This window comes from Phaseolus vulgaris, chromosome 6, assembly GCF_051622355.1.
Source record: "Phaseolus vulgaris cultivar YP4 chromosome 6, ASM5162235v1, whole genome shotgun sequence".
Taxonomy (NCBI): domain Eukaryota; kingdom Viridiplantae; phylum Streptophyta; class Magnoliopsida; order Fabales; family Fabaceae; genus Phaseolus; species Phaseolus vulgaris.
In genome coordinates, this window is record NC_143503.1 from 28,467,866 (window position 1) to 28,476,066 (window position 8,201).

An 8,201-nucleotide genomic window follows, 5' to 3' on the forward strand; every position below is an offset into this window, starting at 1 on the left:
AGTTATTAAATTTACATGATTTTAAAATTTTAAAATTCATTCATTATTTTTTTTAAAGTAAAAGAATGAAAATGTAGTTGACGAAAATTCAAGGAATAAAAAATATATTTAACTTTCTAGACGTAGTTATATATATATATATATATATATATGTTGTATCTTGCTTTTGTAAGTTAAGTCTTGATACATGAATGAAAGTGTTTTCCTTCTTTCCCAATTCCTCTATACACATCCTACTATATGAATTCTTTTGCCCTTCTACAACTTTCAAGAACCGTGCAGCAGCTATCAAGAATTTTGGACTCAGCTATACACACCATATTCTCTAAGCCAGATTTGAAGAAAGAACGTATAGAAAGGAAAGAACAAGTAAAAGTTTTAAGAAAACAATTTTAAAATTTTATTCATAGAAGGTACAATACAACGTATTATGGCCTTATCTAATAATCAAAAGTTAATGAATTATATTGGTCTTAATGACCAAAAAGCTAATAAACTAAAAAATAGTGTTATCGAGAGCAGGTTCCTTGGTGTCAGATTTCATTGCAGCATCAAAAATTACTTTTATGCATTATCCTATCAATGAGTTGAAGGTGGTGGATAATCATAAAAAACATCATCCGAAGTTTTCATGTTTTCTAATGAGAAGTTTGACCAGTAATCCATATTTGAGTCAAATTTAATGTGTGATAGATCTATGTGTGATTGCTCTTTCTGAGTTTCCTTGTGAAGGGTGGAAACCTCATTTTCACCATCATTTGGTATTGAATTTTTCAAACATTCACCCTCATTTGGTATTGAATTTTCCAAACTTTCACCCTCATTTGAATTTTCCAAACTTTCACTCGCATTTGGTATTAATTTTTCCAAACTTTCACCCTCATTTGGTATTGAATTTTCCAAACTTTGAGGTATAGGAGAGGCGTTGTAGTGTTGGTTAGTATCTGAGTTGATAGAAGAATTACGAAAGTTGTCTTTATGAGTAATTTCTTTTTCAGGATCAACCATAACTTTGTTGTTTTGACAGTGAGAAACAATCTCCTCATTACATGCTGTAGCAGCAGGCTGAAAGAATTGATTGATTGTCATTACATGATCTGTTTCAAAAATTGATGAGTTGGTGGGAATTTGTGATTGAATCCTTGACAATGGGAGCGTGTTTAGACCTGAGAGTGAGGATAAAATAAGAGTGTAAAAAATAAATTAATAACATGATAATAACATTATATACTCGATATAGACAAAAATAAATATAATTATACCTCGAAATTGAATTTTGTCTTCCAAGGGTCTGTCACAATATTTTTTTTCAATTATAGACTCATTTATTGCTTCACTATTTTTTCTCTTCTTAGACTGCGACCACGGTACATCGCATGACTTTGTGTTCTGTACATAGGAGGTGGTAGCAGCACACAGACCTAACAAAAGAAAACAAAAATTACTCGCAAATAAGAGTTAAAAAAAAAAATCATTCTTGATTTTTTAATTGACAATTAAATAGGGAAAGAAGTTTTTACCAGAAGGGTTTTGATGAAAAGTTGCAGATGATGCATTGTTAACCGGGACAGTTATCAGGATTGGCCTCTGAAAGACATTGTAAGTATTGACAATATTGTGCATGTTTTCCATCAATTTCTGGACTCTATATTTTTCTTGAATGATCAAACACCTTTCTTTATCCAAGATTATCTTTTGTCTTTTCAAAGATATATATTCCGCGAGTATTTTTCCCAAATTAAAGGAAGTGTTGGATAGCTAGAAAACAAAAATGAAAGAATTAAAGAAATTTGCATAGAAAGAATTAGAAAAAGAGTTGTGAGTTGTTAATGGAGGAAAAGTGTAACGTGACTAAGTGGCGAACCGGCGAAGAGGGAGGATGCCTCCATGCGGAAGGCGGCTCGTGTTTGGGATAAGTTGTTGGCGCAGAGATAACGATCTACTATTAATGTAACTTGAGATGGAGAAATATTAATCTTTTCCATAGAATCTTCCACTTTCATTGTTTCTTGCATTACCATTTTCTTTTATTTTCTTCTTCTGATTCTTGATTTTGATGAGAGTGACCAATTTCAAACTTTGAAAAGAGTGAAAGGAAGATATTCTTATTCACTTATTTATGGGATGGTCATGGATTAGATTTTGGAAAATCCAATCCAAATCTAAATATTTAGATTGAATTTTAAATCTAAATCTATATTTTTTATAAAATTAATTTGGATTTTTACAAAATCCAAATCCAAATATTTGGATTGGATTTTAAATCTAAATTCATATTTTCTATAAAACCAAATTGAATTTCTATAAATCTAAATCCAAATCAAATTCAAACTCATATTTTTGTAAAACAAATTAATTGGATTTTAAATTTAAATCTATATTTTTTTAAAAAGCTGACATAAAAAATCCAAATCCAAATATTTGAATTTTTACAAAATCCAAATCCAAATATTTGGATTGGATTTTAAATCTAAATTCATATTTTTTATAAAACCAAATTGAATTTCTATAAATCTAAATCTAAATCCAAATCAAATTCAAATTCATATTTTTGAAAAACAAATTAATTGAATTTTAAATTTAAATCTAATTTTTAAAAAAAAACTAACATAATATTAATATAATAATATGTAACAAATAGTTTAATATTATATAAATATATAAAAAATATAATAAAATTACAATTTAATAATATTAAAAAACCAAAAATTATTTTAAGATGTCTGAAACTAGTTAATTTTATTTAAAGATAAAGAATCATATAATATAAAAGGTCTATTAAGTAACTGTTCAATATGTCCTGGGTAAGAAAAAAAAGGAGGTTTTAAAAATGCTAATCTTCTGTTAGGTTATTATATGTTAATCTAATTCAAATCAAAAGTAGAATTATGTTTTAAAAACTAAAACAATTGAATTAGGCTTAAAGAGTATAAATTGTTTAAACCCTTGAAATCCAATTATTTTTTGTTCGGAATAGATGAAATCAAAACGTAACTCTTTTTTTTTCATCTATGTTAATAATAAGCATGTGTCTTTTTGGGTAAATTTTCTATCTAGCACCATTTACACTTTTATTTTCCTAACTAGCACCCTTTTGTTTTTATTTCCCTATTTAACATCCTTTTGTTTTTATTTCCCTATCTAGCACCCTTTTATTTTTTATTTCCCTATCTAGCACCATTTCAAAAATAAATAAAATAATAATAAATTATTATTTTTTGATAATTTTAATTTTGAATGCATTAAAAAATAAGTATTTTTAATGTTTAAAATAGTTAGAAATATAATTAATGAATAAAGAAATGAGTTTTTACAAAATAAAAAAAAGTAATAAATTAAAAATGCTTAGTTTAAAATTATTTTTTTAATAATGAATAAAATAAAAAATTAAATCCGACAACAACATAAAAGTTGAATCTATAAACATAAATTAGTATTTTTATTATTATTATTGATGATGTAATCATGTTAATTTCAAGTAAAAAATACAGAACATAATTATAAAAAAACCAAAGTCAATTAGTATTAATTAATAGTGGACACACAAATAATATTGAAGTGTTACACTTAATGCTTAAAAATGAGAAGAAAAAAATGCAAAAATAAATAAGTATAAAAAATAAAAACAACAATAAAAAAATAAACAATGACAGAAAAAAACAATAACTAAAAACATATAAGATATAAAATAAAGGAAAAACAAAATAAGATATGTAACAACGTGCCTTTTTAAAAAGCCAACAGAAACATTCTTCCCACCACAATACCATTTTTTTTGGTTTTTCTTCTTTCTCTCTCTCCATATTCTCTTCTCTCCCTCTCTCCTAATTTTCTCTCCCAAACTTCATCTATTTTAGAATCTGATCATACCACGCTGTAGCAGAGGAGTTAAGAAACATTTCTACCCGATCAGATTTTCAAACAGAGTAAGTTCATTTTTACTCTAAATATCCTTTGTTCTCTGTTTTTCCTTAGGATTTAGTCATCAATCTTGGTGGGGTCAGTTGAGAAGTTTAATCCTCTCAACTTATTCTATTATATACTGAAATTTTGTTCTGTTTGGATAATTTGCATTAGGCCCGTAAATCTTGAAGCTTATCCAAACGGTGGGGAATAAAATTCTAAAAGTTGCTTGGAAAGCAAGCAATTGAGGTAAGGGAAGCTAAATTTAATTTTTAATAGCACCCTAGGATAGAAGATCTGAATGCGGAAGGGACGTGGTCCCAATATTCAATATTTTGTGTGTTTATTTATATTGGGTTGTTTGTTTATATATTACTTAAATTTGTGGAAATATTGGGTTTTGATGATTTAGTATTAATTTGTTATTTTTTTTATGTCAAATAAACTTTTGAATATTGTGGATAACTTTTTGAATAATATTGTATGACAGAATGGTATGAAATTGAATTCATACATTTGGGATAATGTATGGACTGATAGTTGCTGTGTATTAAGTATTGATGCCTATGTGGTAACAGAGATTTCTGAGCTTCACTGATGATCTAAGTCACATAGACTAAGATATCAGGTGGTGAGAAGCTGATGGGGGAGTTCATGCACACCGTGACATATGAGATGCACGACTTGGGTTGTATTGAACTTACCCTGATCATTTCTGTTGGATTCGCTGGTAATCTTTGGATCAGGTGTTAGTCTCTGGTAGGACTTACTTAATACGGGTCTTCCGGAAGACGTTGTTTGTTGAATATTCTGGATGTGTAGATCCATGTGAGATCTATGTGATTGTTTATTGTTGAGGTTTGATGAAAATTGAATAATTTGAGAAATTGATCATGTAATTTGGTTTTCTCTTTTGATTTAATTGTGTATATTATAAAATTCTATTTTAACAAGCTTACCCTTGCTTTTCTTGCTGTGTTTAAACTACGATGACTATACTATGTACACGAGCAGATGACCATACAGGTGCAGGAGAGCCTTAGAGGTTACAGAGTTTTATTTTGAGCTGTGGATATGTAAATATTTGTATTTCTATAAATCCTAATCATGTATTAGAAATGTTTTGAAAAACTCCAAGTTTGTATAGAAACTGGTAGAACTTTTATTATAATAGTTATATGTAAATTATGGGGTGTTACAAGATAAATATACAAGATATAAAAAAAAATCCAAACAAGATAAAAATAAGAGATATAAGACGATACTAAATAAGTAGATGTTGATCATAAAAAGAAAAATAAATGAAAGATGATCATTTATTTAATATTTTCTTCAATGGTACATTAAATAGTTTGTGTGAAATGAAACATAATTAAGGACGAGAAAAACACAATCCAATAATGTTGGGACATGTTTTTTTTTTTGTTCGATCATGTTGTTATCTTATGTCAATATCAGTCCTTATTTGACTTGACTTAGGTCTCCCCTTTGAGGTTATTTTCATGTCAGGACTTGGGCTTAATATTTGACTGGTGTATGCAGGCCAATACTCTTCATTTTTTAGTTCCATCAAATAGTCTTTCGTAACATGAAAGATATGTTGCAATGTTGCTCTTTTTATTTTCTATATTTATTTATTTTTACATTTTTCTTCTTCTCATTTTTAAGCATTAAGTGTAGCAATTGCATTAGTTTTTTTGTGCGTTCAATGTTAATTAATACTAATTGACTTTGATTTTTTTATAATTATGTCTTGTATTTTTTACTTGAAATTAACATGATTACGTCATCAATAATAATAAAAATAAATACTAATTTATGTTTATAGATTCAACTTTTATGCTGTTGTAGAGTTTAATTTTTTATTTTCTTCATTCTTAAAAAAAAATTAAACTAAACATTTTTAATTTATTACTTTTTTATTTTTATTTTGTAAAAACTCATTTATTTATTCATTAATTATATTTCTAACTATTTTAAACATTAAAAATACTTATTTTTTAATGTATTCAAAATTAAAATTATAAAATAAAATAAATTTATTATTTATTTTTGAAATGGTGCTAGATAGGGAAATAAAAAATAAAAGGGTGCTAGATAGGGAAATAAAAACAAAAGGGTGCTAGATAGGGAAATAAAAAGAAAAAAGTGCTAGATAGGAAAATAAAAGTGTAAATGGTGCTAGATAGAAAATTGAGCCGTATTTTTAAGTTGAAAACATTAAAAATGGTAATTTTTATCTTGATAATTTCTTCCTACACTCCATACTGCCATTTGATAAAAATATAACTTTTATCTCCATAATTTCTTCCTACACCTCTATAAATGTTTTCATTCCAAAAGTACCATTTGATAAAAAAGTGAAGATTTTTTTTTTCATTTTTAAATTATATATTTCGTACACCTTCTAAACTCTAAATTTAAAATACAAATTTTATTCTAAATTTAAAGTTCATAATACAGAATTATATTCTAAACTTTAGAATTTATAATACAAATAAAATTAGAATTCAAAATAAAATCTTAATTTTCAAATTAAAAAGTTAAAAATATATTTTCTAATTTAGAATACAAAATTTAAACAAACAATACATATATTTGAAACAAAAATAATGTAAACCTTAATATCTAACAAATTCAATACAACAATCATACACATAACAAACATATCATTAGTTTGAATACAACATTTCTTACCTAAAATAAATTGTGTATTTTTTTCGTCTGATAGTTTATTTTACCATTTTTTCCGTTATTACCAACTTAAGAAATTTTGTTTCTTATTTAGTTTTTTTTATATATATACTGGTGGTATTTTTTTTATGATAATAACATTTTAATAATGAAACATATAATAGGATATTGATGATCAAATGTTGTGATTTAAAAAAAATCAAAGATAAATAGAAAATTAGTTTATAAAGAAACAAGTTATTAATGGATATAAACTATATAAATAAAAAAAGTTTTTTTACGCCATCTAGTATTAACGGTATATTTTAATGATGTCCTAGATAACCAAAACCATCAAAATGATGAATTTTTAAAAATTATTATCTATCTTAAATTAAATGATAATATAAAATTTTAAAAATTAAAACATAGCTGTACTATCATTAAAAGTTAATTGTTAGACGCAGTTGTTTATTAAAGTATTACGATGAAATATTTTGATCTCTCATTAATGATATTTTTTTCAACATTATCTTTATAACTATTATTTATAATAAAATATAGTAAGTAATTTGTGTATACGTATGCAAATATGTTTGGTCCAATAATTTTTTCTAAAAGTCATATAATTAATAAAAAAAAATTAACCTTTTATTTTATAAATATTTATCATTTATTGTTATATTTTCTAATATTCAACTTTTAAATATTTTATTAATTAACTAATAATTTAACTTCTTAAAAAATAAAAGTTAGATCATCAATTAAAATTATTTGTCAGATGCACTTCTTTCTTAAAGTAATTATACTAAAGATTTAAGTCTATGACAATCTTATCAAAACACAAATCAATGTTTTAACATTTTATTGTCAAAACACTTCATTAAAATAATTAGGAGTCTTATCAACTTTTATTGACAACTTCTTAAGTTACTACTTAGTCAATTTTAAATTTCCATAAGTATTTTATTTTCATTGCAGTTATCATTTAATATAAGTCATACTAAATATGGTAGAGATGGAAGGAACATTCCTTTATTAATCTACGATATAATATCACATTGCAGGTTCTGTTACTATTACTTTATAATTCTATCACATGATATATATTTGTTCTAATCTAAGAAATTTTCTCCAGTATTTTGATTTTTTTAGTTCGTCTATTATGTTATGATTATTGTAGAAGTAATTTTTTAAAAACTTTTAAAATAAAATGTTATAATAGTATTATTAATTTTAATAGTTACAACGCTTACAGGTCCCGATGATTATACCAATTATTTATATAATTTTAGATATTTCTCGTATGACTACAAATTAACATTATAAAAAAAGTTTAAATATAATGAATTTTTATTTACTCTAAAATTTACTTGATTTTTGTGTTTTTTATTTTATTTTGTCATTGATGAGCATATATTTATTCACACTCACTAGCCTTATTCATAGATTATTGGACTATAATAATAAATAAATCCATTGTTTTAATTAATATTCTTATAATTGGGTTTATTTGGGCCTTAACTATTATTATTGTTAATTTTGTCTTTTTAGAGTAAATTATCGAGAGGAAACATCTTTGTGAATGGGCCAAATATGCAAAAGTCCAAGTTGCTTCTTGAACC